Here is a 9,438-nt window from a genome sequence, read left to right as displayed (position 1 = left end):
ACATGAGGTCTGCTAGTATCAGTGGAATTTGGTGTCTAATAGCAGGATGCAAGATTTACATTTAATAGCAAGTGTAAGATTCACATCTCTCCAGCATCCTCAAGTTAAAAAGGCTGTGAATCTGCCTAAGAAAACCCTAGACTGCCCTATGGATTTCAGACAGTTCTTTCCTTGTGCTGTCATTGGGTTCATTTCCATCACTGGACACATCACTGAGGTGTTACTGAAGTGTCTGTATTACTTGGAAGGACAGTCCTTCCTCACCCCTTTTCATGTGGATGGGCCACAGCATTGGGAGAACAGTGGGATGGGTTTCCCTTGATAGATAAGGGATAAATACACCAAGCCTTGCACATGGAGACATGCTGCCCACCTCTCTAAACTAAGTTGTGGAAATACACTTTGAGGGCTTCTCCTACTTGTAGGCAAATGTGGGCATGAACAAAAGCAACTGAAAGGAGAGCTCTGCCCAGCAGTGTTGCAAGATCCTTTATTTTGCCCTGGCAGCCTGGGAGTTATTGGTTCCTTCCCTGAGTGTGCAGTTTCAGACTGTTTGAGGCTCAGTTGTACCTACACCAGCTGAGCTGAGTGTGCAGATGGAGAGCAGTTCATGCTCAGTGGTATTCCTGTGTAGTGCCAGGACTGGGTTTGGAAGTCTGAGCTCTGTTCTCTTCTGCTTACACAGGGATCAGTTTGGAAACCTTCCCAGAGAATGGCTGGCCATTGGTACAAATAAACCAATCAAATCTGCAGAAAATGATTTTTGGCTTTTTTTGTACTCAGTTTGGCCTTTTCTAGGAACAGTGTTATGATTTCTCATTTTAAAAAACTCTGTTTATTTTTGTTTGGATGATTTGCTTAGGAAATTAGGGATTGTGCTTTATGTGTATGCATATATATGTATATATATGTGTGTGTGTGTGTGTGTGTGTGCATATGGAAAGTGTTTGCCCTCTATCCAACAACCACCGAACACTGTGAGCAAATTCATAGAGGGGCAAAGGCCTTGGAGGTATTAAGGTGCTACCAGTTTCATGAGAGCAGGAGGGCAAAAAAGAGGGATCCCAAAAATGGTCTTGTTGAAAGGAAGACTGCAGCAGGACTCAAACCTCTGTTAGAAAACAATTAAACCATATGATTTCTCTCCTTGAAAATACCCACCTGCAGTAAGACCTTCTCATCTAGTAGCTTCTCATACAGAAGCCAACCACCACTAAGAAACAGAGCTATGGGGATGCAGGTTCTGTTTACTCTTCTGTTCATGGAGCCACCTGTTCAATTTCCTGTTGCTCATTGTTATTATTAGAAATAATATGTCAAAAGTAATCACTGAATCCAAAGTAGACGGTTTGATTTTTCTCACAATGCAATGCTTCAAGTCAAAAGGCACTTCTTTTACTTGTGGAAGATTTTGATTCAAGGAAAAATTAATAAAACTGTGACTGCAATTCCTTGCACAGTATCACTTAGCACCTTGAAGAGCCTGCTCAGGTTTTGAGTTAATGGGAATTTATTGATGATGAAGTTTTACGTTTCTAGAGATCAGTTAGTGTTTAGCTGCACCCTAATCTCTCCGTGTTGCTGTGCTTGTCCCCACACTACTGTTTGGAATTGCTGGGCTTGGTAGAGCTAGTTACCTGACTACCATCATCAATGAGTTTGCTTCTCCTGGTTTAATGTTACCTCAGACAAATCTCTGACAGTGTAATTTAGTGATGTTCTTAGCTGTCTAACTAATTTTTTTGGTGTTGGTTCTGCTTTTGTTACTAGTGTTTGGACATGACACAATGACCCTGCAAGGAAATTGAGACATCAATATCTTCATCAATATTCCTTGTAAACTTTGGATTAGTTGTACAGGAATAGTCAGATGGCACCTGGATTTTGAGCACTGGGATTTTCTTGTACAGAGGTGTCCTGCAATTGTCACCTCTTTATTTCCAACAGCATCACTGGAGTACATTTCCAAGCACATTTTTAGAAACTTCTTTCCACCTAGTTGGATTTGCAGTGTCCAAAGCACATGGTGGTATGTTTAGAAGCCCCTCTTGTGCAGTCTGTACAGTGTTTCTGGGCAATAGCAAGAATGCAATGAATTTGCAAGTGTCTTATTCCTTAAACCACCACCATAAACACAAGAAGTTAAATATTACAAAAAGTATAGTTCCCTAATTCTGTATCTTTAGCATTTCCTATCCTCATCCTATCCAAATCCCAAATTTGCAAGGGCAAAGGATTGCAAAAGGTTTTGCTTAAGGTCTCAATTCATGGGAATTCTTTCAGGGTAACAGCTTGTTTGCTACAAGTGCTTGTCCTCTTGTGCTTAGTTTGGTTGTGACACAAAGAGAGATGGAGTGACTTCCAGAGAAAGAGATAAATGGTGAGAAAAGAGCCAGAGACGTATAAAAATAACAGGACTAAATCACATTTCTACCGACATTTTGAATTAAACCTCCTCAGTTGTTTGCTTTTTCTATTTTTGCCTTCCACAGAAATTTGAACAGATGCAATTTGCAAGAAAAATCCTTTAAACTTGAGTGCTTAATGGTCTTGAGGAGGAAACTTCAGATTGTGTAACCCCCTAATACCAACACACCTTTTAAAATCAATAGCCAGTGCCTCTGGATTGAAGCAAGTACTTAAGTTAGCCTTGAATTCTGAACATTTAAACTTGAGTTATTTGGAGCCTATAATTTATTTCCTGGAGGATTTTGCTCTTCCATTTGAAAGAACAAATTGCAAGATTTATTTAAGGGCAGTCCACAGTGAGATGTGGCATGCATAATTATTTTCTCAAGAGAATAATTAGTATGGGAATAAAATTGTGGTACACATTTCACTTCTTTAACCAAAAAGGACAAATAAGTTACATGCTTGAACTTTATTCTCATGGCGTTGGGATCTTTTGTTTATTTAAGGTGTTCAATTTTGCATCCACAGAATTACAATTCAACTAGTTTGCTTACTCACAGTTAATGTATGAGAAAGAGCTGTCAAATGTTCACCAGAATGATCAACAAAAATTGATTTTTTTTTTCTGAGTGGATCTTTTCTCAACTTCCTTATTTTATTTCTGTTGTTTTCCTTGTTTCCACTACCTGCAATCCAAACTAGTTCTGTTCACATTCTAGTTGGTATTATTTTGAGACGTGTTTGCTTTAGGTCCACAGTGTAGGTACTTCAGCTATGCAGCTTGACTCCTTATGTTTCCTCTCTAACTGAAGGACAGAGACAGGCTCTTCAGAAAGAAACTTTGCTACTTTGATGTGCTCCCTGGAGGAGCCTGTTTCTTTCCATGATCTACAGAGGAAACCCCTGGAAATGAGCCTGCTAACTTAGGCACTTAAAAATACTCTGAAAAATGTTCCGTGCCATTGCCCCAGTGTCCTAAGTAACCCTTCTTTTTTATTATTTTGGTTTATTCTTCCCTTCATACTTCAGTGTCTGCCACCACTCCTGACATCTCCCTTATTATCTGTCTTCCACCCGTCTTTGTAATTCCTACTGCTAAATCTCTTGTGCTTCCTCGGCCCTTTCATTGCCCTGACTCTTTATGTTAAGAAATGTTCTCCTCCCTTCCGTGTTTCCTCTGCCTGAATCCCTTCTTTTTTGGAGCCCCAAGAGGCATTTCCCCCCCAAATTGCTGTTTGCTATTCAGTTCATTCTTCCATTTTTGCAGTCTCTCTGAGGCGACTGCCTTGCCTCTCTTTTACACCCCTTTTTGATCCTCTTCAGACCTTCTTCTGCTCTGTGTTGAGGCTGCCCACGCTGAAGGTCACATTGCTTGGAAATGTTTGAAGACAGTTATGCAGACTTGCCCCAGCTCTGTATGTTTAACTGGTTTGCTTGTCAGACATCCTCAAAGCTACATTCATCACCAAATGGAGGTAATAAAGGAGGATTTGCTTCGGGTCCAACTGTCTGCAGCTGCTGGCTTTGGTTTGGTTTGTTTCTTCTGTTTGCCTCTTTAACATAGGACTTGCTGCACCTATTTCCAATGTTATGTGGACATTTCAAATAGCAAATCACTACTTTTTCAGAGAGCAGGAACAATTCCAGCATCCTTGGTCTCTCCCAGTATGCTACTGGGATACACCATAGGTTTTGTGACCTCTTGGACTATAATCCTATGCCTGTTGCAGGACACTGGGGAGCGGTGAGTGATCTGTGGTGGGTGGGGGACAGTGAGCCCATGTTATGTGGATTTTCATAACTAAACTCCATGGAAGAGGAACTTTGCCAATCCAGGCACATTGGGACTCTTACACTGAATGTCTATATGATGGTAGTGTATTGGAATCCAGTGTTAGCATGCATCCAAATAGGCTATTGCAGGGGCTGTCACGAAAATGTGGATTGTGAGCTAAAGTACATTTGCATTTCTGAAGATTTAAAGAAGAACAGTGTGGATCCATCATCATAAAGCCCCCACAGCTTCTGCACACTCAGGTTAATACCTATATGGGAAATGCCACTGATAGTGTCAGCAATTTGCAAACTCAGTGAATGCCATGATGCACAAGGAAGCACAGAGGAAGAAATGGCAGCCAAGGAGAAGCACCTTGGCTGCAGCTGATTTTAAGGGAATCCATCTCTTGGCACAACAGATGCTCTGTATCTGTACAGTAGCATTAGCTGATCACCATTTTAAGGGGGGTAATTTCATCTCACTTCAACACAGGTAGTAGTGGAGCACCTGTTACCTCACCCATGTGGCACACTCAGTACTCATCTTCTTCCACTGGCTGTGAACGCCAGATCAAATGTAACCCCCTCTGCAGCAGGATGCTATAGCCAGAGAGGACAACTGCAACCCTCTGATAAGTGCCTGCTCAGTAGAAGCAATGAGAACTTTACCTGTGTGGGTTGGTTTTTTCCTCACTTGGAGGTTGATGCTCATCTTTTTCCTGTTTCTGGAGTGTTAGTCTCCAGCTGGATATCTCTTGCACAGGGATCTGCTATATCAGGATGTTTATTGTTATATCAGTTGTTTTAATGGTTTCTATGTGATTTGATAATCATTTAGACCCACAAGTCAGTATTAGAAACAGCAACAGGGTCCAAAAACTTATTTCAGTGTTGTGAAAAGATAGACCAGTTTCTTTCCTCAGTGTTATCAACATCTCTGCAGTCAGAGCACTGATAAAATTCTGCATCTCTTCCTCCAGAGAGAGTTGTTTCCCAAGTAAAGTGCAGTTGTATCCCCTCATAAGGTTTTTAATCACAGGCAGAAATCACTGATTAGCAGAAACTTTGGGTGCTAGGAGTTAAGAATACATTCCTGAGATTTCCCTAAAAGTCCTACTGCAGTATGACTAGGGATGTTGTCTGGAGGGGGACTGATTCTGGTGGCAAATCCTTCTTCTTCAGGTAACATGGCGTTTTGGAAAACAACCAAGGAAACTAGTCGGGGGGTCTCTTCTGGTTTATATAGACCAATGCTGGAACTTGCTCATGAACACCTATGATTTAGCGGCTAGTTCCAATGGTCAGTGACACAGTGGAAGTGGCAAGAAGAGCTGCTTTGTCTTTAGATGTAGGCCAGGAATGGTTAAGTGAGGTACTGTCTCTACTGGAACCTGAGAGCAAAGTTAGAGCTGCGTGACTATTAAGACAGCTCAAGCTTCAAATAAGGGAAAAGAAAAAAAAAAGGCAAATTAATTAGTCAAAACCCCCAAACCTAGGTACCTATGTTTTGGATCTAGCTTGTATGAACAAGGCGGATGCAGAGACATGAACAATAGTATCAACTGCTTTGAATGTTGCTTTTTACTCAGGGGCCAAATCATCCCATTCCTTTCAGTAACAAAATGCTGAGCCTGGCCTTACTTGCCTCTGAATGTCATGCACAACTGACGCTGCAAGTTTGAAGGCACAAGCTAAACAGTTTGTGGAAAGGAAACATCCCTGACACCATCTTTATGTGATTTTGTGTTTTCTACTCCAGTTAGCTTCTCGGTATCGTTGTAAGAAAGTTGCTGTCTTAGATCGTTGATTTAGTATTTCCTCAGTGTCCTTTTACAGATAGAGGGACTGATAAAGACAGAGCAAAAGAGGACAAAACAAAGAGAAAGAAAATTGCATATGGGAGATGGCAACAATTTTGATGGAAGCATTCCCTTGTGTGTACTGTTTTCTAAAAGATGTTTACTGTTTTCCATCTTCCCTTTTTTGGAGGGTTTGCCTTAAAACTTACAGTTGTGATCCCTTAGCCCCAATTTGTCATCTTAAACATTTTGAGCTTCTAAACAAAGAAGGGGGATTGAGGTGGGGTGGAAGGAGAGATTTGGGAGCATAGCTTCAGATTCACTGCTGAAGGCTTTATGCTTTGTTCCTGGACATGCCCAACAGCCAGGTTTCGGGACAGCTGTCAGAAATCTCAGTTAGACTGTAATCAGACACATAGTAGTCCCAGACAGCTGACAAACAGCCTGATGCTCTCTGTCAAATCCAGATGCCACTTGTTCTAGTGGTGGGGGCAAAATGCAGGAGAGAATTCACATCAATCCCTTCATGTCTCGGGGCCACCTGTACAAATGCAGTTTCTGAAGAAATCATGCCCTTGTTCTTTCCAGCACTAATTAAACTACAACTTCCTTCCCCACCTCAAAAAAAAAAAAAAAAAAGAAAAAAAGAAACAACCCAACCAAATAAAACCAAGGTGTGGTTTCCTACACAGCAGGAACCTTGGAATAGTACTAGTTGGCATGAACCAAAATTGTGCCAAGGACTGTCTTAATGATTAATCGGTGTGGATGATGCTGGTGCTCTGGCAGTTCTCAGTTTACTTCTAGAGATGGAGCTAGTACAGCTCACCTGCTCCAGCTCTGCAGCAGGACCCTGTCTTGAGGAACCACTTGACTTAGATGTCTCAAGGGGCTGAATCAGACTCTCAGTGGTCTGTTCTGTGAGGGAAGTCCCAAAGTTCAGGATATTTTGGGTATGCACTCTCACACACACATAAACAGCTGCAGAAATCTGGGATCTATATTCCAGCTCCAGCTGCCCAAAACTCTCTGATCTGCAGCCTAAAGGCAGGTGAAATCCTCCCTAGGACACTGCTAGCATTGACCGAGAGTTGCATTACTTGCAGAATCTCTGTGCTTCAGGCATATTAGAAAAAATGTGGTCAAACAGTTCCACCAGTTTGCAGAACAGGTTTCCAGTATCTTGTCTTTGTTTTTGAAAATGCAAGTGCTCTCAAACACATCCTACATGATCTTCTGGGATTTTCTCCCGCAAGGCAAGGCAAAATGCCACCTAGAAGTTGAGAAGGAAACTGGCAGTGAAAATATACCATTGTGTTTCAAAGAGCTCTTCCTACTTCCCAGACAAATGAAAAAACAAAATAAACCTGCTTGCTTCAGTTGAAAGAGTACACCAAAGGCATCATGCACTTGTATAACTTGCCTTCAAATCCATGCCAGCTTCCTACTCAGTGAGGGTTTCAGAGAGCTCCTGTGATGCAGTGGGTTTCCAGCTATGAGCACCCACCCTGTTTTTCTGTGAGGTGACTTGAAACAGGCAAAGAGAATGATTTCAGGGTTTACAACCAAAGCAGGAAACCTTCACCACTACAAGACTCCAGTAACTTATTTAGTGTTTTTAATATTAGATTTAGGGACCCACCTTTGGGCACCCAAGCTTGGAAGCTATCTGGCTATTTCACAGGTATTTCTGTTGAACAATTTGCCTAATATATTTCATTTTGAAAAGCAAGATCTTCTTACAATGAAATTCTTCATGTGAACTCCTTTCCTGGCACATCTCCACAATGCCCATACAAATGTAGTAGAAAAATTAAAATCTGATCTCCCACCTGTGCACCTCAGCAATCTAAAATATCCTGAGGTTACAAACAAGCCACCCTGGAAGTCTGGCTGCTCATAGGCTTGTACCAGATAGCATGTCCTTTAGGTTAGAAGCTCAGTGTCATAGAGGCTTCAGAGCTATGTGTTGTGCTTGTGATGAGTGCACATAAAAATATGATGGAAGTAGGGCAACTCTGCAATAATTAGAATACTGTATATTCATGTGGCTATTGAGCCATGCCATGGGGGACCACTCATGGGGGTCAGTTGCAGATATATACATATAACGGGGTTGTCTATAATTACCTGAAAGGAGGTTGTAGAGAGGTGGGAGATGGTCTCTTCAGCCAGGTGACAGGAGATAGGACAAGGGGAAATGGAGCTAAGCTGCACCAGGGAAGGGTCAGTTTAGATGTTAGGAAAACATTTTTCCCTGAAAGAATTGTCAGGGCCTGGAACAGGCTGCCCAGAGAGGTGGTTGAGTCACCTTCCCTGGATGTGTTTAAAAAAGGGTAGATGAGGTACTTGGGGATATGGTTTAGCATAGGATGGGAATGGTTGGACTCAATGATCTTAAAGGTCTTTTCCAACCTTGTGATTCTGTGATTCTGTGTCTAGACTCTCTGAGCCAGCTGATTCTAAGGCACAATTCATTTTACTCAAACACTGATGTCTCAAGTACATGTAGTACAAGGTACCTAGATCTGCAGTGAATACAAAAGGAACCTAAAGTGACTGCTCAGAGGCAGACACGTGCCTCGTAAACATTGCATGTTATGTGAGATGAATTCTGCCCTGTGAGACCATCCTTAGTTAAATATTGAGGTATTTTACTCAAGTTACTATTATTAGGTTGAACTGGCAATGCTCAATTTAAAAAAAAAAAAACAAAAACAACCAAACCAAAACCAGCAAAAGACCTCACAACAAAACAATAGAACCAAACAACAACAACAAAAAAAAACAACTGGAAAATGCAACGCTGGCTCAAGATAAGATGGATTTCCAGAGAACCAACCTGGTTTGCCTCTACAAAAAGGGGCTCTTGTTCTTGCTGACTCCAGCAAATACATTTTGGGTAGCAGGACTAAAAAGCCCAGGAATAGAGAAGACATTGGAATCTTAGACCTGTCCCAGAAGTGCTGATGGACTAGTCAGGGACCAGTGGTTGTAGGCCACAGCAAGTGTTTGACAAGTCAGATCTGCAGAGGTGACTATTTTGATAGATATGCACGTGCTGTTTTACATTTTCCTCTACGTGCCTCTACAGGTATTACTACCAATAAGCCATCACTCCTCAGAAAGCCATCTGCTTACTGTTAGCATGGATTTCTGAAAGACACTTGCTGACAGCTAGGTCCATCAGATAATCTCAGGGTGTTGGAGCTGGGGCCTGCCCAGAGGTGGGAGAGCAGCTTTTACTTCCTGGAAAAGTAAAAGAATAAGGCCTGAGGCATTGCAGTCAGAGGGGAATACATGTAGAAAGGGTATTGTTAACATAGCTGTAACTCATACAGAAGTGGGGAAGGGAGCTTCTGGGTCACTGAGCCTTCATAGTTCAAGTGCCAGACCTACTGCCATGGCCATACTGGTATCGATACCCGAGTTACTACCCCGGGGCTCATTC

This window comes from Gallinula chloropus (genome assembly GCF_964237585.1).
Source record: "Gallinula chloropus genome assembly, chromosome: 1".
NCBI classification, from domain to species: domain Eukaryota; kingdom Metazoa; phylum Chordata; class Aves; order Gruiformes; family Rallidae; genus Gallinula; species Gallinula chloropus.
The sequence above is the reverse complement of the archived record's forward strand: the minus strand, read 5'-3'. Positions refer to the sequence as shown.